The sequence below is a fragment of the Lemur catta genome, chromosome 12 (assembly GCF_020740605.2).
Source record: "Lemur catta isolate mLemCat1 chromosome 12, mLemCat1.pri, whole genome shotgun sequence".
NCBI classification, from domain to species: domain Eukaryota; kingdom Metazoa; phylum Chordata; class Mammalia; order Primates; family Lemuridae; genus Lemur; species Lemur catta.
Genome location: NC_059139.1, coordinates 62,594,780 through 62,621,302, shown reverse-complemented (window position 1 = coordinate 62,621,302; position 26,523 = coordinate 62,594,780). Strand labels below are relative to the sequence as shown.

Genomic DNA, 26,523 nt, shown 5'->3' with positions numbered 1-26,523 from the left:
TTTATGTTTTTGTTGCACTTCTGCTGTCCTCTAACTTGTCTCTTTCCTGTTACTTTCTTTTATACTCCTCTATCTGCAATATAGATGTTGCATTAAAACTGCATCTGGCATTGTCCTGCCACATATAGGAACTTTTGTATTTCATAAATTTCAACTAGATCTTTTGCTTTGTGAAAGTGTTAAAATAAAAGTAATATTAATATGCAGTAAATAGCTTGGAAGTGTACAAGTCATAGTTAAGTATTCAGATCTCTCAAAGATATCTGTACCTTTCAGAAAAATTCTCCTTTGGGTATGACACATTTACTTGCAACTTTGAGCAGAGGTAAAAATTTTGAAAAAGTATGAGAAAAGTTGTTTTAACTATTTTTGAGCTTCTTAAGTGATAAAAAATAGTAATTTTATTCCTACTTGTTTTGTTAGCTTTTAACTCATACAAAATGTTTTGGCTAGAGGAACAAACAATGAAAGAAAGACTATTACTCTTTCTTTAGAGTAAGTGGTTCCAAGAGAGTTAATTTTCAGGGTCCCCCAGAAGATGTTATTATTATTATAATTAGTTTTTTGGTTACAAGATATACCCTTTAAGAAAAAATCTGAAGTATAGTACTACTTGAGTTATTTTCAAAAAGAACACTTAGAAAACCCAGTGCAAAAAATGGTATACATGCTATTTAAAGCTGTGCATTGATCAACAAATTGATCAATGAAAATCAGATCTGATTGAAAATCAGATGCTTTATAATTGATCCTTGATTCAAATGATATGAGTTCATGAAGTGTAGGTATTTAGTGACATGTTTAATTACAACATGACGAATGCAAGAAAACTAATGAGAATCTTAACTTTGACTTTTCATGATATTTCAAGCTATGGCATTTGCCATCATTTTTCTTCATATGTTAATTATGTCATATGTGTCAAAGTTATATCAACCTGGATTAATGCACATATATTACATTAAATGTATTTTGAGTAGAGTATATACATTTAAACATCCATTTATAGGTAGTGACAACGAAATATACATCAGTTAATAAGCAAAAACAGGGTTCAGCAAGATAATCCAAGATCCTGTAGTTGTCACTGTTCCACATGAGGCAGAATTATGAGAGAAAGCTCAATTTCTCATCTAATTGAATTTGCCGAAGCGGGATCTTTCACCCACATGTTGAAAGCAGGAGCATGTCTTTTCTCACAACCTGTAAACCAACTAGTTGAAAGATTGACGTCTGGGTGGAAAGAACACAATCTTACATTTGGTTTCAGCCAGCCAGAGTTATAATCACAGCTGTGGTGATGAGGGGAGTGGGAAGGTTTGCCTTTCACACAGCAACTTAAACAAACAAAGCGTAATATCTTCATTGCTATCCAAGTCATTTCCTGCTCCAGCATTCTTCACGCAACTCCTTTGCATTGCATTAATGGAAACTCAACCAGAAAGCTAGGCTTTGAGTTATTTCGTTTCTGTCATAGTCTATGGGAATGTCAAGATAAAGCTACTACTAATCAGTGAAGCATGTAGAAGAATTAACTTGAAAAAATAAGGCCTCTACTGAATATATGACAAAAATCTAAGAAAGGGTTACATTTCAGAAGTCCACTCATTTGGACAGAGTATTTCAGAGTCACTGGGTTTCTTTTCATGCAGTTTTCTCTGTATGTAGGCTGCTTTATTGAAAATTGGCACCATTTAAAGCAGATGTCTTCTGTATTCACAGTAAAGTGGAGGCTAAAGCAAACAATTAGAAAGTGTTCTGTGTAGTTGCATGTAGTATGTCTTTCTTTCGCTGGCAAAGATGTGACTGTGTCTTTATTATACATCCAAGGATCTTGAATCCTATAAAGGGATCAGATTCAGGAGAAATGTTGTTATGCTTTGACATACCAAATATGAATATCCAATTAACAGGAGCAGCAAGAGAAAAATATCACAAAAGTCATGGCATGTAAATTAAGAATGGCTGGGAACAATTACTTTATATGGCAAAGCCAGGAAAACATTAAAAACACTTGTATTTGTTTTCAACTAGTGAGCAAATAAATGTAGAGCACATGTTTATCTGTTTAACAGTGAAAACAAACAGTTTCCATAATGTGTAAATTAAAGAGAATGTCTATTTCATGATATTCAAGGTAAGGAGATATGGTAGAGAGAAGGGAATAATAACCGAAGTCCTTGGATAAAAGCAATTCTGACAAAGAGGAGCTATCCTCCTACAAGGGCCAAGCCATGCTATGTCCCACATGCTGATTTTTTGAATAGACTTCTTGCCACAATGTATTTTCCCGGGACTCTAAAATTTATAGGATGTGCTTAGCTAACATTAACAACACAGCAGTTTCTTTCCCTCACAGACGAGCCTGCTTGAGCAAAGCAAGACATAAACAGTTATAATACTTTGCTAATTATTTACACAAGGACAAAGATAGATGACATGTAAGTTTTATATGTATTTCATATTATTCTCTGGTGTATGAATGAATGAATAAAGAAATTGAGGATTTCTTTTACATTTCACTTTGATTTTATTTACTTTCAGGTATATCTAACAATGATATTTGAAAAACATTTGGCTACTGTTTTTGGTCCAGTCTTGGAGAGGTAATTCATTCATTTCACTTCTAATTTTTCTTTATGGTGATAATTGAGTTTCTTCTTTATGTTGAGATCATAGTTATGATATATGGTAATAATACCATCTATCTTCTACAATGATTTTGAGAAATATACAATGTTATAGTGTCCAGAAAACATTTCTTCCTGGTTTTAAAATTATAAACTAAATTCAGAAAATTTGTTTGAAGAGAGCATTTTCAAAATAAACCATAACTAGTGATGTTAGTGGGCATATTTCCTCTTAAAAATTAGCTGACCTCTAATAGCCATATTTGTGAGTACAAATAGTACCGTATTACAAAATTTTATATAGTATACATATTTATATGTTAAAGACTAAAGACTTTGGAGATAAATTATTTTTTTCCAAATAGAATAAAACAATAGGTATTATCTTAGGATTCTTAACTTCCATTATGTTGTCAAGGCCAAACATTGGTTGTTTGTCTCTTGATGAAAAGTCTGTAAACATTTAAATTCCATTATGGAAACTGTGCACTTTTATGGCTTGCAGCTTAATTAGAATTTTGGAGAGGTTTTTTTCTCTATTTGCATTTTCTCCATGTGCTTGGTCTTATTTTCTCACTTAAAAAGAATTGTAATTTAATGCTAGATTTGGACATATAATTCTACTTTCTTTTTCTTAATGAGAAAAGACAAAAATCAAGCATCAGAGAAGAGACTAAAATAAAAGTGAATGAAGTACTGAAAAGAAGAGCCACATACATGCAAACCCTATGGAGATTGTAGCTTAAATCCATGGAAGTACAATATCACTGTTTGCAAAATGCATGATGTTTGAAAAGATCAAAGAAAACCATACCAAAGCATGTAAATAGTTACTTGGTTAGACTAGTTTTCATATAATAAATGCTGATTCTATCTTGGAATTTTTGTTGTTTGGAAGGAATTTTCTTTTGGTCACTACTAATCTGCTTTCTGTGCTATGGATTGGCTTATTCTGGATATATCATTTAAAAGGAACCATACAATATGTGACCTTTTGTGTCTGCTTTCTTTCACTTAGCATAATGTTTTCGATAGACACATACTCATAAACCCTTACAACAATTTGTTTATACATTTGTCCGTTAATGGGGATTTGAACTGTTTCCACGTTTTTGCTATTATGAATAATACTGCTATAAACATTTGTGTACAAGTTTCTGTGTGGACATGTTTTCATTTCTCTTGAGTATATACCTAGGAGCAGAATTTCTGGATCATACAGTAATTCTGTGTTTAACTTTTTGAGGAACAGCCAAACTGTTTTTCAGAGAAGATGTACCATTTACATGCCCACCAGTAATGTTTCAGGATTCCTATTTCTATATGCCCTAGCCAACATTTATTATTTTTTATTTTTTTGATCAAAGCTATTCTAATGGGTGTGAAATGGTATCTCATTGTCCATTCCTTTGTGATCAATGATGTTGAACATCTTTTCATGTGCTTCTTGATCATTTGTGTATCTCTTTTGGATAAGTGTCTAATCAAGGTCTTTGCCCATTTTAAAATTTGAGTTGTTTGACGATGTGTTGTAGAGTTGTAATGATTCTTTATACATTCTGGATATTAATCCCTTATCTGATATGTGATTTGAAAAAATTTTCTCCCATTCTGTGGATTGTCCCTTCACATTCTTTGTAATATTCTTTGATGCACAAAATAATTTAATTTTTATGAAGTCCAGAATATCTATTTTTACTTTTATTGCTTATGTTTTTGTATAAATCTAAGAATCTATTACCAAATCTGAGGTCATGAAGATTTAACCCTATGATTTCTTCTAATAGTTTTATAATAGTAGCTTTTATATTTAGGTCTTTGATCCATTTTGAGTTAATTTTTGTATAAGGTAGTGATTCAACTTTCTTATTTTGTATGTGGTTTTCCATTTGTTCCTGTTGGATGATCTTGGCACCTTTGTTGAAAATCAGTTGACCGTATTTCTGGACTCTCAGTTCTATTCTATTGTTCTATATATGTATTATTATACCAATACCATACTGTTTTGGTTACTTCAGCTTTGTAGTAAGTTTTGAAATTGGGAAGTGTGAGTCTTCCAACGGTGTTTTACTTTTTAAATATTGTTTTGGTTATTCGGGGTCCCTTATGGTTCCACATGAATTTGAGGAACTATAGATTTCTTTGGGGAAGATTGTCATGTGAACAATACTAAGTCTTCTAAATCATGAACGTGGGAAGCATTTCCATTTATTTAGGTCTTTTAAGATTTATTTCAGCAATGTTTTGTAGTTTTCAGTTGTATATGTCTTTCACCTCCTTGGTTAAATTTATTTTTAGATATTTTATTCTTTTGGATGCTATTGTAAATGGAATTGTTTTCTTAATTTCTTTGCCGGATTGTTCACTGCTGCTATATAGAAACACAACTAATTCTTGTACCCTGAAACTTTGCTGAATTCATTTATAAGTGCTAGTAGGTTTTTTTTTTTTTTTGTGGATTCTATGGGATTTTGTATATATAGAATTATGTCATCTGCAAATAAAGATAAGATAGTTTTAACTTCTTTGTACTTCTAAAAGGTGTCATCAATTTGGATGCCTTTTGTTTCTTTTTCTTGGGTAATTCTTTGGCTAGAACCTCCAGTACAATGTCAAATAGCAATGGTTGAAGAGGCATCATGTCTTATTCCTGACCTTAGGGGAAAAGTTTCCATTCTTTCACCATTGAACATGATGTTAGCTGTGGGTTTTTCATAAATGCTATCATATTAAGGAAGTTCTTTTCTTCCCTAGTTTATGTTTTTATCATGAAAGGATATAGAATTTTGTCAAATGCTCCTTCTGCATGTATTGAGATGATCATGTAGTTTTTTCTTGCATTCTATTAATGTATTACATTGATTTTATTTCTGTATGTTCAACATACACTTGTGTTCCTGAATTACATCCCCTTTGGTCATGGTATATAATTTTTTACAATGTGCTGTTGGATTTGGTTTGCTGGTATTTTGTCGAGGAATTTTGCATCTATGTTAATAATAGATATTGATTTATAGTTTTCTTCTGATGTCTTTGTCTAGCTTTGGTATTGGAGCAATGCTGACCTCACAAAATATGTCAGGAAGTGTTCCCTCTACTGTTTTACTGGAAGAGTTTGAGAAAGAATGGTGTTAATTCTTCTTTGAATTTTGGTGGAATTCACCACTGAAGCCATATGGTTCTGGATTTTTCTTTTCTGGAAGGTTTTTGATTACTGATCACTCCTATTAAGATTTTCTACTTCTTAAGTCAGTTTTGGTAATTTATGTGTTCTTAGGAATTTGTCCATTTCATCTAGATTATTTAATTTGTTGGTGTACAATTGTTCATAGTATTCTCTTATAACCATTTTAGTTTATGTAAAGGTCATAATGTCTCTGCATTTTTGTCTGATTTTAGCTACTTTCATCTCTCTTTTTCTTAATCAGTGTAGCTAAAGATTTATTGATTTAGTTCATGTGTTAGTCAAGGTTCTCCAGAGAAGCAGAACTGATAGGAGAAATGTGTGTGTGTGTGTGTATACATATATTTATTATGGGAATTGGCTCATGTGATTATGGAAGCCAAGAATTCCCAGTACTGTCTGCAAGCTGGAGAACCAGGAAAGCCAGTAGTATAATTCAGTTAAGACTCTGAGGGCCTGCCTGAGAACCCAGGAAGCTGATAGCGTAACTCCAAGTCTGAGGCTGAAGGCCTGAGAATTGGGGAGGTCACGAGTGTAAGTCTTGGAGTTTGAAGGCCTGAGAACCAGGAGCTCTAATGTCCAAGGGCAGAAGATGGACATCCTACCTCTAGAAGAGAGAGGGAACATTTGTTCTTCTTCCACTTGTTTGTTCAATTTGGACCTTTAATAGATTAGATGATACCCACATTGGTGAGGGGAGATCTTCTTTACTCAGTCTACTGATTAAAATGCTAACATTGCCTGGAAATACCCTCACAGACACAGCCAGAAATAATGTTTTACTAGCTATCTGGATATCCCTTAGCTCAGTCAAATTACACAAAAAATTAACCATTATGGTGGATTTTTTTCAAAGAACCATATATGGTTTTGTTGATTTTCTCCTCTATTTTATGTATCTTTGCTCTAATTTTTATTAGTTCCTTCCTTTTGCTGACTTTGGGTTTAGTTTGGACTTCTTTTTCTAGTTCCTTAAAGCTGCAGTCCCAACCCCAGTATTGGTCCATGGCCTGTTAGGGACAGGGCTAGTGAGCTCCATTCCCCCACCCACCCTCCCTACTCTGGGTCTGTGAAAAAAATTGTCTTCCATGAAACTTAGGAATGCAGGGGTGGGGGGATGACACAGCAGGAGGTGAGTGGCAGGTGAGGGAGCAAAGCTTCATCTGTATTTACAGCCGCCCCCCCATCACTCGCATCACTGCCTGAGCTCTGCCTAAACCCCCACCCCACCATGCCCCCGTCAGGGGAAAAATTGTCTTCTATGAAACTGGTTCCTCGTGCCAAAAAGGTTGGGGACTGCTGCCTTAAGGTATAAAGTTAGGGTGTTAATTTGAGATTTTTCTTTAAAAAAATGTAGGTATTTACAACTATAAATTTACCTTTGAACACTGCTTTTGCTATATCTATGTTTTTGTTTTTTTTTTGAAAACAGAGGTCTTGCTACATTGCCCAAGCTGGTCTCAAACTCGTGAGCTCAGATGATCCTCCCACTTCAGCCTCCTGAATAGCTGGAATTATAGGTGCATGCCCCTGTGCCTGGCCCCCTAAATTTAGATATGTTGTATTTTCATCTGTATTTATCTGAAAGTATTTTCTAATTTTCCTAGTGACTTCTTCCTTGACTTATTGGTTAAGACTGTTATTTAATTTCTGTGTATTTGAGAAATTTCTGGTTTTCTTTCTGTTATTGATTTCTAACTTTATTCTACTGTGGTTGGAGAAGATACTTTGTATGATTTAATAAATATTTTAAGATTTATTAAGAATTATGTTATGGCCTATCATATGGTTTATTCTGGAGAATGTTTCATGTGAACTTGAGAAGAATATATATTCTGCTATTTGTGAGTAGAGTATTATATATATTTGTGGTTGGTCTTGTTGGTTTATAGTATTGTTCAAGTCCTCTATTTCCTTATTGATTTTCTATGTGTTCTATTCATTATTGAAAGTGGGCTATTGAAGTTTCCAACTATTATTCTAGACTATTTTTCTCTTCAGTTCTGTCACTGTTTGGTTTATACATTTTGAGGCTCTATTGTTTGGTGTGTATATTTTTGTATGTTATATTGTCTTGATGAATTGATCTTTTATCGTTATACAATGTATTTATTTGTTTCTTGCAACAGTTTTTGATGTAAAGATTGATTTTATCTGATATTAGTATAGCCAGCCTGGCTCTTTGGGTCTAAAATTAGTCTCTCATAAGCAGCATATAGCTATATTATGCTTTTTAAAAATTTGTTCTGCCAGTCTCTGTTTATTAATTGGTGAGTTTGATCCATTTATAATTTAAAGTGCTTACTGATAATGAAGGACTTATTTTTGCCATTGTGCTATTTGTTTTTTGTGTCATATCTTTTTTGTTCCTCAACTCCTCCAGTATTTCCTCCTTTGTGTTTGATTGAATTTTTTACAGTATACCATTTTGATTCCCTCTTCCTTTTCAGTATATTTTAAATTATTTCCTTAGTGGTTACTATGGGGATTACAGTTACATTCTAAGTTTATAACAATCTACTTTGATCCTTGATAACAATTCCTAGTTTGAATTGATAATCAACTTAGCTTCAGTAGCATACATTAATTCTGCTTCTATCCAACTTTGTCCTTCCCTTTGTGTTGTTATTGTCATAGATTGAATCTTTATACATTATGTACCTATTAACATAGATTTATAATTATTACTTTATTCATTTGTCTTTTAAATAATACAAGAAATAAAAATAAGAGTTACAGAACTGAAGGGAGAAATAGATAGTCTAAATATATTAATACTAGGTTTTATATTTACCTGTACGTTTACTTTTACTAGTGATTTTTATTTCTTTGTATGACTTTAAGTTACTTTTTAGTAACTCCATACAAATCCTGAAGAACTCCCTTTAGCATTTCTTATAGAGCAGGTCAACTAGCAATGAATTCCCTTAGCTCTTGTTTATCTGGCAATATCTTAATTTCTTCTTCACTTTTGAAGAATTGTTTTGCCATATATAAATTCCTCATTGGCATTTTTTTCCTTTCTGTGTTTTAAATGTTTCATTCTACTGCCTTTTGGCCCTCATAGATTCTCATGAGAAATAGGCTGTTAATCTTATTGAAGCTATCTTGTATGTGAGGAATCCTTTCTTTCTTGCTGCTTTCAAGATTTTCTCTTTGATTTTCAACAGTTTAATTATTTATGTGTCTTGGTGTGGATATCTCTGAGTTTGTCCTGCTTGGAGTTTGTTGAGATTCCTGGATTTAGATTCCTGTCTTTTATTAAATTTGGGTAGTTTTGTATAATATTTCTTCAAATATTTTTTCTGCCATCTCTCTTTCTCTTCTCTTTCTGTAACTTCCATAATGTGTATATTGGTATGCTTGATGGTGTTCCATAGATCCATTAGGCTCTTCACTTTTCTTCATTCATTATCTTTCTGCTCATCAGACTGGTTAATTACCATTACCCTATCATCAAGTTTGATGATTCTTTATTTTGTCTGCACATATTAGCTATGAAACCTCTCTTGTGAATTTTTAATTTCATCTCTTATACTTTTCAGCTCCTGTATTTCTACTATGTTAATTTTTTAAAAAAAAATTCTATCCTTTTTATATCCTTTATATCCTTGTTGATATTCTTTATTTATACATAGTTTGCCTAATTTAATTTAGTTATTTATCCATGGTTTTCTTTAGCTCTTTGAGTATATTAAAGACAATTAATTTAAAATGTTTGTTTAGTAAGTTCCATGTCTGGGCTTCCTCAGGAATAATTTCTGTCAATTTTTTTTTCCTGTGAATGGGTCATACTTTCCTATCTTTTTGTGTGCTTTACAATTTTTTTATGGAGAACTGGACATTTTCAATACTATATTGTCCACTTCTGGAAATCAGTTTACCCTCTGAAGCAAGAATTGCTGTTGTTTTGTGATGAAGGCTGTAGTTGTTCATTTGTTTAGTGACTTTTCCAAATTGTTTTGCAAAGACTCTATTCCTTGTCATGTGTGGTTGCTGAAGTCTATATTTTGTTATCTGCATGGTCAGCCACTGAACTGATAGAATTTTCCTTAAATGCCTGCATCCAATAAGAGAAGGAAAATAAAATATGTTCTATCTCTTTAACTTTCTTCAACTGATACCAGGAAATCTGCTTCAGCTAATAAGTGTTAAACAAATGACCAGCCTCTGTCTCAGCCCCTCAGTCAACTGCCAGACAGATCAAAACACAGAACTCCAGTTTTTGGAGCAGAAGGTTCTCATTGTCTACCATGGCACCAGCAAATTGTAGCAGGAATACAGGCCATTGTCCCTTTGGCTGCTTTCTGTAGAGCTTAAGGATAGTAGTTGCTCTGTATAACACTGAAATTTACCAAAATTTTCCAGTGTCTTTCTTCATGAAGCTGTCCCCTGGACACTGCAGATATTCAGCTAGACTCCAGAGTTCTGAAATAGTTGATTCTGATACTTTTTGCCAGCTCAGTGGTTTTTTTTTGGTGGAGGGACTCATCCTATTCTACCATCTTCCATGACATTACTTTCTTCCATGTTCATTCCTAAAAATGTTCCAGTTGAACAGTAAGTTATATAGTCACCCATTGACACTTGAATGACAGGAGCAGGAGACAAATGAAAACAAGTTTCTATAAGAAAATGTAAACCATGAGAATCATCAGTAAGTATCTATTGACTGCTCAAAGAGTATAAATTCTCAGATGAATGCTACAGTTTTCCTCTTTTCAGTTCAATATATATAAAACTGCCCTTTAGGAAATTCTTATACTAGTGCAGCATTGGTATGGTGAATGCCTTTGTTGGAAGGATGGACAGATCACATTGATTGCCATCCTGAGGTTAGCATTGTCATTGTAATGTGAGAGGTGAAGTCTGTGGAACAGTCTTATCTCTTGTTGCTGACATGGGTGCCATATTGTCTGTCTTTCTACTTGCTCCCCCTTCCCAAATCTGTGGGTGGGTCATGAACAATTGCTTCATGGCTGTGTTCAGTCTGCAGGCCTTATGTTGTGTAGGGCTGCTATAGACAATGCTCTTTAATTGGGCAGAAAACTTGCTGCATTGGCTTCTTTCCCATTTCAAAAAGCTGAGTACATGCTGTTACTGCAGCATTTCCAGTCTATGCCAGCTCGAGGAGCAAGATCCTAGGATTGGAAATCAAACTAGGGGCTCCACATGGTAATACACAGTGCTACATTTTAACTGTTGAGTCTGATCATATTTATAATTATAAAGAGGTGCTTTATTGAAAGTGAATTAATATGCATTTACTCATTCTGGAAATTCACCAGACTTCAGCTGCTTTTAGAGTTCCACTTAAGATGATTTTCTTTAAAGTTTTTGGTAACTACTCAGAAAAGAATAATAGAGTACATTTGGAGAAAAAATGCTTTCAATGAGAGATTTTGGGTTGGTTAGTTGCCTGGCTGTCCTTCCATCCCTCCAAAAGATACTCAGAATGCTACAGGTGATAGCAAATTTTATCTTTTAAAAATGTAAGTGAATAGAAGTGGGAAAGTGGAAGTGACTTGTTTACTTTTTCTCCTGATCTGTATTAAACATGAATAAGCTGGTTTTGGTGAAAGTTAGTAAAATAATTTCCTATTTATATAAGTAGCTACATTTTGTGTTGAATTTTACACTCTGGAAAAAGGGGGTTGTGATGGAATGCCTATCAAAATATTAGCTATATACTATTAAAAAACTGCGTATGATATCTTGATGGTATAAAAATTTTCTTTAAAAATTCTTTTTATTATAATTAAAATGTCTCAATTATAATCATCTACTAAGAAACAAATAGTTTTAATCTTTTTCATAGTTCTCCCTGTGATGTTAATGCTGTGTACATTAGTATTGATGTTTCAATTTAATATTACTTTCTCTAAAACTAAAATTGCTAACACCATAGCTTTGGTAATGTACATTTGAATATTTAATTATGTTGCTATAAACAGCTTCTCTAATGTTACATTTTCATTGAATGAGACGAGCCTTCTGTTGGTGCTGGCATTTAAGCAATTCTACTTTCTATTTTCCTGTTGTATATACAATGCAAAGTATTCCCACCTGAGATTTCCCCAAAGTTTCACTTGGGAAACAAAACATGATTTGAAAGATGTTTTTGTTGTATGTTGCTCAAATCAAGCTTTGCTTTGAATCAACCCAAATGATGAAAACATAGTCCAGCCTTCTTTCCAGCAGAATGCAATTACCTCTAAGGCCTATCATAAAAAGACCAACTAATTGAGAACACTTGTCTTTGTTTTCAGTTAGCAAAAATTCTTATTAAGAAATGTCCATTTTTTAAATTCAACAAGGTGGGTTTATATTTAATGAACTAAGAGTTAGGAGCTCAGAAAATCAAAGCATGTGCAGGTTATCTTCTTCCTCAAGGGGATATCTACTACTGCTGTGCTCGTGTGAAGTAATAATGAGATACCATAAGCAAACAGTAGATGATTCATGTCAGATGGTTCTCCAGTAACGTTAGGGGGGAAAAGCAGCTGATGTATGGGATATTGAAGGCAGATTAAGTTGTTAATGTATATTAGTATATTCTTAATTTCCTTTTAATTGAAAAAGACATATTGACTTTAATTAGAACCATTTCACAGGAACTGTCAATTAGCACACGTCAAACTAGTTAATTCAGAACAGAATTCTTTTAATTAGGGTCTGCTTTCCTTTAACTATGGGGCCAATGAAATCAGCCTTTCCTTATCTAGATTTTAAATGTCTCTAAGACATATAATACAAATGTAGACTCTTATCTATTATTAGAAGCCCATATGGATAACATTAAAATGATGATGCTGGCATTGTTCATGCAGCACAAATCAGAGTCCCTTTATGACTGTTAGAAAAAAAATGGCTTTGAACAAAGACTACTTTAAATACCAGATTTATCCTACTTTAAAGAGACTACAAAATTTATGACATGCATGTTCACATTTAAAGTATTATTTAATACGTCTGCTCAAATAAATGGGCCTATTCAAACGTTTTGTGTGTTCTATCAGCCAAAGACACATAAAACATTGTCAAACCATACAGCAACATTTTTCCCTTAAATGAACTGTAATCAAAAAGAGAAAACAGACTGAATGATTTTTTTTGGCACAACATAAAAATAGCATTGTTAACTTTCATTGCATTCAAAGATTTAATACCAATAGTTGATACAGTGACTAAACCACTAGTAGTAAGCTAATGTGATTTTAGTAATCAGGCAGTTTAACATCTGAAGCTTGGCTATTGCTTAATGTAATGATGTGGAATTATAGCATTTTAGTTACAGTTGGCATGAGGCACATACAGTGAGCTTAGTGGGGCAGGGCTGTATGGTGTTCACCTACAAAATAGTTGTGCTCAAAATTAAAAGAAGAAAATTAGGTTATACTGAAAAGGGAAACTAACGTGAAATCTAGCTTTATCATGAAAGGTTTAGCAACTATTTTACTAAGTTGTAGCAAGTGAGGATTACAGAGGTCAATGTGAGAAATCTTTAATAGGCTAAACTCTGGATTTCAAAGAGAATTATTGAGTAAAATATTTGTTCATCCTGCCATAGGTACTTTAACTTGATACAGGTAGTGTTCCTTTCTAAAGTGTGCTGTACTATAATTGTTTCAGTGGCTGCGTTTGTGCCATTAAAGGTAAATGAAGAATTGTAGTAACCTATTAATTTTGGTTAACATAGGCAAAACATCAAAGGTGGTAAATAAACAGGTGAAAAAAGCAACAAAATCCCTATCTTTTTCTCCTAGAGTTGACTTTCCTCTTCTGAACTATTTTTAGAGGTGCTATCTACTGTGTGTTTGAAAGACACAGCCTACATTCAGCATGTCCATATTTTGCCTAGATCTGTAGCTTTTAACTTTTTGGTGTCATAGAGACTTTTGAGTCTGTGATGAAAGATATTGATCTTCATTCCAGAAAAATTCACACGGGCATACACACACTAACATTTTCAGGATGGGAAATCATCTTTGTTACAGATTGAATGTTTATGTTCTCCCAAAATTCACATGTTGAAACCTGGTGTGGCCTGTAGTAGGTGATTAGATCACGAGGATGGAGCGCTCATGAATGGGATTAGTGGCCTTATAAAAGAGACCCCAGAGAACTGCTTTGCCCCCTCTGCCATGTGAGGACACAGTGAGAAGACAGCCATCTATAAATCAGGAAGCAGGCCCTTACCAGCCACAGAATCTGCTAGCTCCTTGATCATAGACTTGTTAGCCTCCAGAACTGTGAGAAATACATTTGTTGTTTATAAACCATCTAGTCTGTATGCTGTTATAGCAGCCTGATTGGACTAAGACATTCTTAAAAAGTAATTTTGGCTTACTGAAGGATGAATCTTCAGTTTAATATTATTGAGTACTTGTAGTGTTCTAGGCATTATGCTTGCTTTGACAAATTATTGACATGTTTTCAGAATTACTATACAATTATTTTTTTAAGCCTTTTTCACTCTCTGAACTGGTTAAAATTTGATGTATTTTTACAAATCTTCTTTGAGTTATAAATGTGATAAGATTGACAATTTTGCATAAAAATTACCTGAAAAATATAATTATTGAACCATCAGAGGAGATAAGTTTTGTGTTATAAGTTTAAGTCAACAGATTTTATTAATCCTTTCCATCTTATTTATAATTCTGTTTTGGTTAATAATTTCAGGTAATATTAATATAATTTTCATATATTTTTAGCTGTTTATTAATGTAAATTCTGTACTTTATAATTTCTTATACATAAGACATAAAGGATACTGATTTTTTATAAGCTAGTTTTATTTAAACTCAAAATAAACTGTGCAAATGATCTTTGGGGGGGTGCTAATTAATTTCTCAATTATCCATGAATAGATGGTTATCCATGGAGTGACAGAGTTTAAATTTGAATAATGGCTAAGCAAGGTCTGCTTTTCAGAAATATCAACATACCCAGAGTCTGTTATTCCACCAGATAGTCTCAATTCTTTTGCATCTCAAAAGGGGTTTTGGTTTGTGTGTGTAACATTGTTCAATATATATATTTAAACATACTCATCTACTTAGTATACATATTTAGGAGTATACCATAAAACCTCAAATATCTCCGGTGTAAGGGAAAGGGGATACTAACATCAGTTAATTTAACTGTTAATAATAATTGAAATCAAGGTTAGAACCTGGAGTAGGAAAAAGTGTGTTGGGAGTATAACTAAAGATATACTAGTGATGGTAATGGGAGGGTTCCAAAGAAACCTCTGTATATTTAATATTTTCCCTTGGGTTGGCACTGCCTGTGAAATAGTTAAGACTGAACTGTACATATTTTTAGTAAAATTTTAGATAATATTTTCGAGAACTAATCTCTATCTGCTAAAGATCAACATAGTTTTATTGGCAGAAAAAATAGTTAATATCTTTGTTATTCAGAAAAAAACTCTAGTTTACTTTATATGTGGCAGATTTCAGACTATTTCTCTAATAATATCAATATCTGTGCATTTTGGTTGGGTCAATACTGTATTGTTTTTAGTCCCAATTTATTCCTTGATTATAGCAGTTTAAACTCTCTTGTCTATAATAGCAAAGAAAAGTTGACTCTTGGTGCATTTGGCAGCACCAAAGTTTTTTGAACTTTGGTAATTTTTTTTTTAATCCTAAAAGATGACAAATGAACTTTGTAAATTTACAAGACACATGGGCCTTAACTTGGTTTAATCATCTTAATGATGTAGGTGGTGTAGGTTTTATAAATTGATAAAAATAGGAAAAATTATTCAGATCATTTTTATGAATCAAAATCATAGACATTTACTTTTGGCTTGGTCAACAGCATTTTAACAGATTATTTAAATGATTAGGTGCTATGATTTCAAATAGTTTTATCCAAAATAAGAAATTTCAAGAAATCCCTGGAATGCTTTGTTTAAAAGGAAGTAATGTTCAGATTAGAATTTTAATTGTTAGATTTTCAGAGGCGTCTATTTGTGTAGGGACTAAATGCACCACTCTGTGTGTGTGTGCTTTCTGCTTACTCTGTATATATGTGATTATCTCCTCTCCAACACGCATTTTCTACCTAATGATCACAGTTGTCTAAAATGTTGATTATATACAGGCAGTTCCTGGGTTATGGACGACACTTAAAAATGGGCTCCCAAGGTTTCCCATAAAGACAATTTATAGTCAAATAATTAAATTAATAGTACAGAAACTAGTTTCTTCTGTGCATGTAAACAAACCCACATGACGTAAGTGGTTTGTTGGGGCAGCATCTTTATGGTAGCGGCTATTCTGATTGTTTATATGGTCACTTATGCACAGCATCACTTGCGTCTTAACTTTTTAATTCAGTTTTGAGTCTGTGTTTATCCTTATGACCATGCCTCCAAAGTGAAAGTCCACTGCAAGTCCAGGTGAGCTTGCACAAAGAGAAAGGTGATTACAATGGAAACAAAAGTAGAAATAATTAAGTATTCAGAGAAAGGCCAGATGCCATTATTCACTGGGAAAACACTAGGCTTCCGTTGCTCAACTATCACAACAATTATAAAGGATGAAGTGAGAATAGTGGAACATGTGAAAGGCAGTGCTCCAATGAAAGCATCAGCTATTACTAAGCAGTGTAGTATATTAATTATTGAAATGGAAAGGTTATTAATGATTTGGTTAGAAGATCAAAATAACTGTAACATTCTTACTATCCTATCATTCATGCAACATTAGGTTAGTGGTAATCTTTAATATTCTGTTTTGAAATTTCTCCTGTCTAAACCTTTTGTATGAGTTTGTTTTCATGTTCTGTTTGTCTGAATTAAAAGAAAGAGCACCATAGTTTCTGTAACTTACTATTACAGTCCAGGGGTATTATTGTTGTTATTATTATTATTACAATATTACACTGTATTATTGCCACATATGCACCATTATAGTATTGTTATTATTATTACTATACATGCACTGTTCATCAGGGATCTGAGTTACAGAAGAAAATCTGACCTAAAGACATCTTTAGGGACGTATCTCATCCGTAACCCAGGGACTGCCTTATTTTGTCATTTAGTAAATTTAATTTTTTATATCTACAGTGAGAGTATGTTTATGTAGCTTTTGGAGAGTGACAAGGAGATATTTATTTATTTATTTATTTATTTTCATCAATCTCAGGTCAATTTGGTTCAATAACAAGTATTTATTGAACACCTACTATTTCCTGGCACAATTTATATTATCTTGCTGAACATTTGTTAAAACATTTAGCTATCTTTCTCTTGACTTCAATATGTGGAATCTGCTAAAAACTATTAGCAATCAATAAATTAGTGATTACCTTTTTGAAAATTATTTGGTGCTTTACAGTTGAAATATTTTCAAGTCTATTAACATGTACAAGGTGAACAATCCCATCATTACAGTTATTAGTTTAATTTTCTTCATTAATATCATTAGTGGTTCTGCATAAGGAAAAACTGTGTTCAAATTCCAGCATCACTATTTACTAGTTTTGTGAACTTAGATAAGTTACCTAACCTCTCTGAGCTTCAGTTCCCTCTTCTGAAAAATGGGAATAATAATACATAATGTATAGTGTTGCAAAGATTAAATGAAATAAGTAAAGGATTATGCCTGTTATATAATCAATGAATATTGGTTTCTATCCCTTTTCAAGAAGTTTAGTTGTACTAACTATCCCTAGTGAGAGATGCAGCTATTAAATTTGTTAAATCAGTTCACCTTTGATGGAAATACAAACTATTAACATGAATGCTCTACTAATTTGATTTTTGATAGATATTAACAGGGGTACTATACCACTGTTCATGGTGCTTCAAAAGGAGCCTGGTGATTATAGTCATTGATTTATGACCAGCAGTTCTTTCTTCATGGTGCACGTGAAATATTTTATGACTATCAGTGCAGTGGCTTCCAACAAAAAACTTTATTCATACTAGTTTGATGTAGAAAATTCAAATATTCTTGAACACTGGTATTAGCTCCTAAAAACATGCAAAAGATATATAAATATCACCTGAAACCAAAAGTAATCATTGGATATATTTTGGTGTATTTTATGTAAATGTGCTAATAATTTCATTAGATTATTATAGTCTATTCATATTATGATATGAATGGGTGAATAGCATTCATTTTTAAAACTAAGCTTTTTTTGATATTTGAATTTTTTCCTTCTTCTCTAATAAATGATGTTGGAATGTACACACTTATATGTAGAAACTTAGCATTTCTGATTATTTCCTTAGGATAATTTGTAGGAGTAGAATTACTGGTCAGAGAACAGCCATTAACACTGTATATATTACCAAATTGCCTTCTAACAAATTGCCTTCCTACCAAATTGTACTCCCACCAGCCCTGAATGTGACTTTTGGACAAAGAACGGATTGCGTTTTGAATATACAGTTTGGCTAGTTGTTAAGTTAGCTGATCAGTGTACAGTTTTTTGCTAATTGATTCTTGCCTAATTCATTGATTTTGGCACTTATTCAGGAAAATGCCAAATAACATTCTAATAACCCATGTAATCTCACCTGATTTTCAAAAAGATAGCTTTTAGTTTTAAAGTAATATTTAAAGTAAAATTTGGTATAAGTGGTAACTAGTATGCCAATTCAACATAGTCATATCTTGATTTTTGTATGTGTTATGAGGTCTCTTTGGGGCTAATTTCTATAGCAATTTTTAGAGGAAAATGAGATTCTTCTAATGTGCAATTAAAGTATTCGCATTATTGGCAATATACATTATAGAGAAACTTAAGGGTAAAAATCAGCTCATTTTATTTTTTAGTACAATCAGAAATAGGAAAAATATGCTAGCATGATAATATCTAATGAGGGAAATGTTCCATGCAGATGTCTGTTTTTCTATTAATCCCTAAAATGACTATATGCTTTTATTTATATGAGTAACATCAGATACAAACTTGTTACTAGGAGTAATATATCCACTTACAGAAAAGATAAACACAATATGAGTTTAGAATTTTTAATAAATTCTGTTTTAAAGGTGACTCAAATCTTTAGATAATGTAAGATTTGAGATTTCAACAGAGATGTAATATATTTGTATGCTACTTCTGAGAGTTATTTAGATATTTTTCTCTTGGTTAGCTGCATTTTGTAGAGCTTCTAACATAGAGAAATGAGAACTGAGTTCTGTGTAATGGGTCTTTTATGGATCATAGAAATATAATTCTATTTAGTTATGTTTTAAAGCCTCCATCTAGGCACACTGGCAACCAATTTTTATTTTTATTATAGTATGTAGATAACCAGGTCATATGCTCTTGAGCTAACACAAAAGGCACATGAAAGGAAAAGGGAAAGCATAATTTTTATTTTTGCTGTCATCATTTGGGATTTTCATATTTTCTTTATATATTGGGTACTCTCATATTTTTATTGTATTATGCTGATAGCAATGTCATATTTCATTAAGGTAACACCAACTTAGTAAAAATAAAAGGCAGAAAATTTTGCTGCTATTACTATTGTTCTAGATTTTTGTTCTGTAAATATTTACCATTTGTGGCTATGGGTTATTTCAGAATGGAAATGCTTTAGGGAGATTTATTTTGTTTTAAGCCAGATTAGGCTGCTAACCAAAATTTGGACCTATCCCTTTACTATTGGCAGATATGTTGTGATGCTAATACAGACATACATAAACAGTTGTATATACTTTGCACTTATCATATTTTCTGTTAAATATATGTCAGTGGAGGCACAGTTTTGGTGAGGGTTCAAGAGAAACAAATATATACAGTTACGCTTTTGCATTGACATTAGTAGCCTTTGGTCTTGGAATTACTACTGCTGGTTGTGCATACAATAACAGGCAGGGAATGTGGGTGTGAGGAAGTGGAAAGATGAAATAGAGAAAGATGTAGAGGAGGTTAATGTGTCAGATGGAGGTTCAGGTATTTCTGGATTCAGCATGTATTTCTTGAACTGTGTGCAAGGCATGTGCTAGCTGCTGTGGAAGATGAATAAGATGTGGTTTCTGGCCTAAGAAAACTTAAAAACTAGATAAACTCCATGGCTTTTTCCTAGGCACTGAGATTCTGTAATACTGTGATTGTTTATTGAGATGTAGTTTTTCCTATGACTAGGTTCTATGTATACAGAGTATAATTTGCTTTCATAAAGTGCAGCCATGCCCCGCAAAATGATGTTTCAGTCAATGACAGACAGGATATATGACAGTGGTCCCATGAGATTGTAATATCATAGTTTTCTATACCTTTTCTATGTTTAGGTATGTTCAGATATACAAATACTGACCATTATGTTACAGTTGACTGCAGTATTCAGTACAGTCACATGCTGTGCAGGTATTTAGCTTAGGAGCAATAGGGTGTACCATATAGTCTAGAAGTGTAGTAGATTATATAATACCTTCCAGGTTTGTGTAAATATACTCTGTGATGTTCACACAACGATGAAATTACCTTAACAACACATTTCTCAATATATACCCCCATTGTTGATGCATAGCTGTAATTTAGAGAGTGCCAAAAATGAGCTTTTCCACAAATTATCTGTACCAGTGAGCCAAAGTATCCCTGTTACATATTATTTTGGGTTGAAGAATTATCCATTGGTTCATTCTATTAAATGCAAATTATGTAGGAGCTGTAACAAAGGTTCCTGCCAGAATATCGAATTTGTTTAGCAGAATAAGAGTAGAACATGAAATAGATAACATTTTGATGGCAGGTAGACAGGACTTAGAATCAAGTCGACTGGATGGAGCATTGGCCTGATGAGGGCAAGGCTCAGATGAATTTAGGTGTGGGATGGTCATTGGGAAGTGAAGTAGAAGTATGAGGATCTTAGGAAAGGGTGCTAAAAAAGGGGAGAGGGTGCCATGGAAAAGCCAAATGTGGATGGCATAGTTTGACTATACAAGTCTTCTCTGAGCTGGACTTAGATTTAAAAACTGGAAAGAGTGATGGGGAAAACTCTTGAGTTACATGAGCTGAATGATCCAAATGAGGGATTCCATTTGATCATCTGCGCTAGATTTTTTTACTTTTAATTTGTAGAATTAACTTCTATTCTTCTTCTAAGTCTTGAATTTATGATTATGATTATAATTATAATTAAATGTAGTTACCAAAATAATAGAATAAATTTAATAAAATGGAGTGAATTATTTAAGACTGGGTATCTTATAGGTCATCATATAGTTTAATAAATATTAATGCCTCATCACTTTTTAATATGCTTGATATTTAAAAAAATAAACATTTTTTAAAAATTTTTCTTTGCTCTCTAGGACTAGTGGATAAACCTGTGAATTTCACTATAAGTTTTTACTAAAATTTTGTTCTACACTTTACTTTTCCAGAACTCACTGTGAATTACAGAGAACATGTTCTACCTGTAATCTTATATGGAGGGATTTAAAAATGAGTAATTTGACCATCTGGGGTGTGGTATTTTGAGAGGTACTCAACTGAAATTAATAGCCATTGTTATGTTGGCTGTTGCTAATGTATTAGAAATTATTCTTCAAAGAACCCAGTTGAATGCCAAACCCAGTGTCATTTGGTGAGGGTTGGGGAGAGGTATATATACACAAACAATCCTTTATAAGCCTGATGGGGCTGCTTGACAGTTTTCATTTATTTTAACTTGAACAAATACCAGGATCAACTTAATTTTAAAAAGGGGATGTCAGGCTTAGAATTTTAGCAAATGTACTTTAGTGAATGTGTTATAATTTTTTTTAATGGAATGTGAGGATAGAAGTCAAAGATGTTCATTGTATTTTAAAGATATATTCTGGAGAAGGAAGAGAAGAAAATTAAGCAGATGAAGTTCTAAAGCATTCAAAATTCCTGATGTAGGAGGTGAAAGGGAATGGCATTATGATTCTTTGTCTCATTCTGTTGCCTTCATGATGAGTACTTGATACTGTTGATGATGATGTTGGTGTTCTCCTTGGCATATAAAGGAATTTCAGATCTACTCTTAACAATTTCTCAGTGGAGTACTTTTCTTTTACTGAGGATACTGATTCATAGGAAAAGAATTCTTTGAGGGTGGTATGCAAGTAAAAAACAATTTATAACAGACAAAGCAAAAGAGGAGGGCAGAAAAGGTGGCAAAAGAGGGTAGATGTTTGGGGAGGAAACATGAGAGGAAGGAAGATAATAAGGGAGAGTGGGTGGGATGGAAAAAGATTTTTCTCCATTCTGCTGCAAGAACAATGTTCCATTGTTCCTTTAACTCTTTTTCTCCCTATTCCAGGGTATTTTCAAGTCAGGAGGGTGAGAAAGCCTTTTTGTTCCAAAGGTGTTTGGTTAAATTTGTCTTCTGTGCCAGATATTACAAATACATGGACTGAATTTAACCCACAGAAGTGCTTTTCTTTGGACAATATTTTAAAAAATGGGAAAATTCACATAAAAATCTGAATCTCCAAAAACCTTTTTTGGAGGAAAAACAATTTGGCAACACTAGACCCACATTTCCATATGGTAGGAATCAGCTGGAGCTGCATAGTGGCTTCTTATAGAACCCAGTGAAGCCAAAGTAAAGTCAAGAGTGCTCACTCCAGTTCCTACATTCCCATTCGTTTTATGTTATTCACCTGCCTGGCTCTGGTAAACTTGTTATGAGTCCTTACTACTGTTGTTAAGACCAAGGATTTTGAAATTCATAGGTCAGGAAAAAGCCTCCTTACTTCTATTTTCTGCTGTCATTACTTTTCTGAGGCAAATTAAGTATATCTCCTGGTTGAATGGATGAAGAGTCTAAGAACAATTGGGGGAAAAATTAGCTAGTATTTCAAAAATGTTAAACCACTATAAGATATTATCAGAATTTTATTTTACTAATTTAAAGATGTTTTGTCAAATTCATTTTTAAAAATCAGCTTTATTGAGGTATAAATTATATGAAATTAAATTCACTAATTTAAAATATATAATTCAAATTTTTTTTCAAAGTGATTGTATAATTTTACATTTTTGTCAGCAATGTATGAAAGTTCAACTGCCCCACAGTCATGTTATTATTTGGTGGTGTTAATATTTTATTTTAGTCACTCTAGTGAATACATTATATCTAGTTATATCTCATTGTGGTTTTAATTTGCATATTCCTAGTGACTAATGACATTGAGCATTTTTTCATATGCTTATTTTCCATGTGTATATTTTGTTTTTTTTTTTGGAGAATGACCTGTTTAAAGCTTTTGTCTATTTTAAAAAATTGAGTTATTTTCTTATTTTTGAGTTGTAAATGCTGTTATGTATTGTGGATACAAGTTATTTATCAGATACACCTTTTGCAAATATTTTTCTCCCCGTCTGTGGTTTAACTTTTCATTTTCTCAAAAGTTTTTTGAAAAGCAAAAGATTTGACTTTGATGAAGGCCAATTTACTGATTTTTTTGTTTTTATGGTTTATGGCTTTTGTGTCCTATCACTAGAGCTCCAGGTCACAAAGATTTTCTCATATGTTTTCTTCTAGAAGTTTTATAGTTTTTGCTCTTACATTTAAGCCTATGATCCATTTTGAGTTAATTTTTTATATAAAGTGTGAAGTAAGGGTAGAATTTCATTTTTTGGCAGGTGGATATTTACTTGTTCTTGCTCTTTTTGTTAACTACTACATTAACCTGGTGCATTTGTTGAAAATCAGTTTATCATAGGTATATTCACAATTCAATCTGTACCATTAATCTATATGTCTTTCTTTAAGCCAATATCACACTAACTTGATTATGATAGCTTAAGAATAAGTCCTGAAATCAGATAGCATAAGTCTTCTTTCTTTTTCAAAACTTATTTAAAAATTTTGAAAATTCCTTTTAAAATTAAAGATTAAAAAAAGTAATTTTAGATATATTAGGTATTTTGTATTTTTATTTAAATTAGAATAAGCATGCCAATTTCTAGAAAAAGGCTTACTTGGATTTTGATTGGAATTGTGTCGCATCTATAGATTAATTAGGGGAGAATTGACATCTTAAAAAGTATTGGATCTTCTGATCCATAAACATAGTACATTTCTTCATGTATGTAGGTCTTCTTTAATTTTTATCAGCAGTGTTTTATAGTTTCCATTGTACAGATCTTGCACATATTTTGTTAAACTTATTCCCAATTATTTCCAGTTTTTCATTGCTATTGTAAATGGCTTTTTGAATTGTAATTTCCAGTCGTTTGTTGTCAGAACATAGAAATACAAGTGATTTTTGCATATAGACTTTGAATTGTTTGACCTTACTTAACGCATTTATTAGTTCTGATAGGTTTTTGTTATTTTGTTTTGCTTTTTTGTGGATTCCTTACATAGGAATAATCATAAATAATCATGTCAGCTATCAAAAGTACAGTTTTATTTTTTTCCTTTCCAATCTATATGCCTGTTATTATTATTTTTTTTCCTAGGACTAGAAGTACAATGTTGAATAGAAGTGGTTAGAGCATGTGTCCTTGCTTTGTTCCAGTCTTAGGGGGAAAGCATTTAATCTTTTTCCATATATATTACATTAGTTGTAGGTTTTTTATTTTTGAAGTTCTTTTTTATTCCTAATTTATTGAGAGTTTATTGTGAATGGGTGTTGAATTTTGTCAAATGCTTTCTCTGCATCTTTTGAGATGATCGTGTGTGTATGTGTGTGTGTATAGACTTTTCCCAGCTTTTAAAAAAATATATGTTATATATTTTGTTAGCATCAATTAATTACATTGATTTTTCAAAAGTTAAATTTTACATCTAAAAAATGCTTTTTCTATATCTTTTGAGATTACCTTTTGAGTGTGGTGTGTTATTTTTTTAATATGATCAATTATACTAATGATATTTGAATGTAACACCTTGTATTTGTGGGATAAACTCCACTATTATCCTTTTTATACATTATGGGATTCAATTTACTAAAATTATATTAAATTAATTCTATTTTTGTGTCTCATTTATGATGGATATTGATTTGTGTTTTTTTGCAATATCATCATCTGTCTTTATGGAATGAGTTCTGGGGTGTTTATTTACATTTCCTGAAACAGTTTATGTAGAGTTGGTATTATTTATACCTTAGATGTTTGGAAGAATTTGTCAGTGAAGCCATGTGAACCTGAAGTTTTCTTTGATGAAAAGTGTAAAAACAATATAGGACTACTTAGTAATTTGTGTCTTTCAGGGAATTTGTTAATTTCATCTCAGTAGTCAAACTTAATGGCATAAAATAATTCATAATTTCCTCTCATTATTGTTGCTTTAATGTCCATAGTATCTATTGTGATATCACATCTTCCATTTCTATTACTGGTAATTTGTATCCTCTGTCATTTTTTTTTCTTTCTTTCTTTTTTTTCCTCCCATAGCCTTCATGCAGGAATCTGTTTTTTTTTTTTTCCTGACTGGTGTAGCTAGTTTATCAATTTTATAAATTTTTTTAAAGACCCAGCTTTTTATTTCATTGATTTTTCTCGATTGTTAGTCCTCCTTCTATATTTTACTGCTTTCTACTCTTATATTTATTTTTTCTACCCATCTGCAAATTTAAGGTTTAATTTTCTCTTTTTTTTCTTGTTTCTTAATATGGAAGCTTAGATCATTGAGTAATTTTTTCTAATATAAGCACTTAAAGCTATAAATTTCCCCGTAAGTACTGAGTTAGCTGCATCCAACCAATATTGACATGATGTGTTTTCATTTTCATTCAGTTGAAAATATTTTCTAATTTCTCTTACAATTTCTTTTTTGACCCATTGGTTATTTAGAAATGTGTTGTTCAATTTTCAAATATTCGAAGTATTCCAGATATTTTATTGTTATTGATTTCTAGTTTTAATGCTATGGTGGCCAGAGAACTTACTTTGCATATCAATCCTTTTAAATTTATTGAGACTTTTTAAATGGCCCAATATATGATCCATTTTGTTGTATATTTCATGTATACTTGAAAAGAATATATATTCTGCTGTTGTTGGTTGTACCATTTTATACATGTTAATTAGGTCAAGTTGGTTGATAGTGTTGATAAGCCTTAATGATTTCCTGTGTATTTGTTCTATTCAGTGACTGAAAAAGAAGTGTTCAAATCTCTAGATATAATTGCAGAGTTGTCTACTTCTTTTTCCAGATCTATTAATTTAGCTCTGCGTATTTCAAAGTTCTGTTATTAAGTGGACATATATTTAGGATTGTTTTGTGTTCCTGATGTGGTAACTCCTTTATCATTATTAAATGTTCCTTTTGATCCCTGGTAATATTCCTTGATCTGAAGTCTAACTCATCTGATTTCAATATAGACTCTCCAACTTTCTTTTGATTAGTGTTTATATGGCATATCTACTTTGCACTTTTTTACTTTTAACCTATTTATGTCTTTATATTTAAAATTGTTTCTCTCTCTCTCTCTCTCTCTTTTTTTTTTAGAGATGGGGTCTAACTACGTTGCCCAGGCTGGACTTGAACTCCTGAGCACAAGGGATCCTCTGGGCTCAAGTGATCCTCCTACCTCAGCCTCCCGCATAGCTGGGACTACACATGTGCCACCATGCCTGGTATGTCCTTTTCTTTTTGTTTTTCCTTCATTTTAAATCCAGTCTGGCAGTCTGTAATGTTATTATTAATATGGTTGAATTTAAATCTACCATCTTGCTATTTTTTTCCTATTTGTCTCCTCTTCTTTTGACTTATTAGCTATATATCTCTTTGTTTTA

General features: G+C 32.4%; 1 long non-coding RNA gene across 1 annotated transcript in view; it reads left to right on the top strand.

Annotated features, from left to right (window-relative positions):
- The window catches only part of LOC123648056, a 57,792-nt gene extending 31,525 nt beyond the window's left edge, over positions 1-26,267 (top strand). Inside the window, exons 3-4 of the long non-coding RNA XR_006738468.1 lie at positions 2,545-2,606; positions 26,237-26,267. This is a non-coding gene — a long non-coding RNA (uncharacterized LOC123648056). The remainder of the gene's footprint in view (positions 1-2,544; positions 2,607-26,236) is intronic.
- The last annotated feature ends 256 nt before the right edge of the window (positions 26,268-26,523 follow it).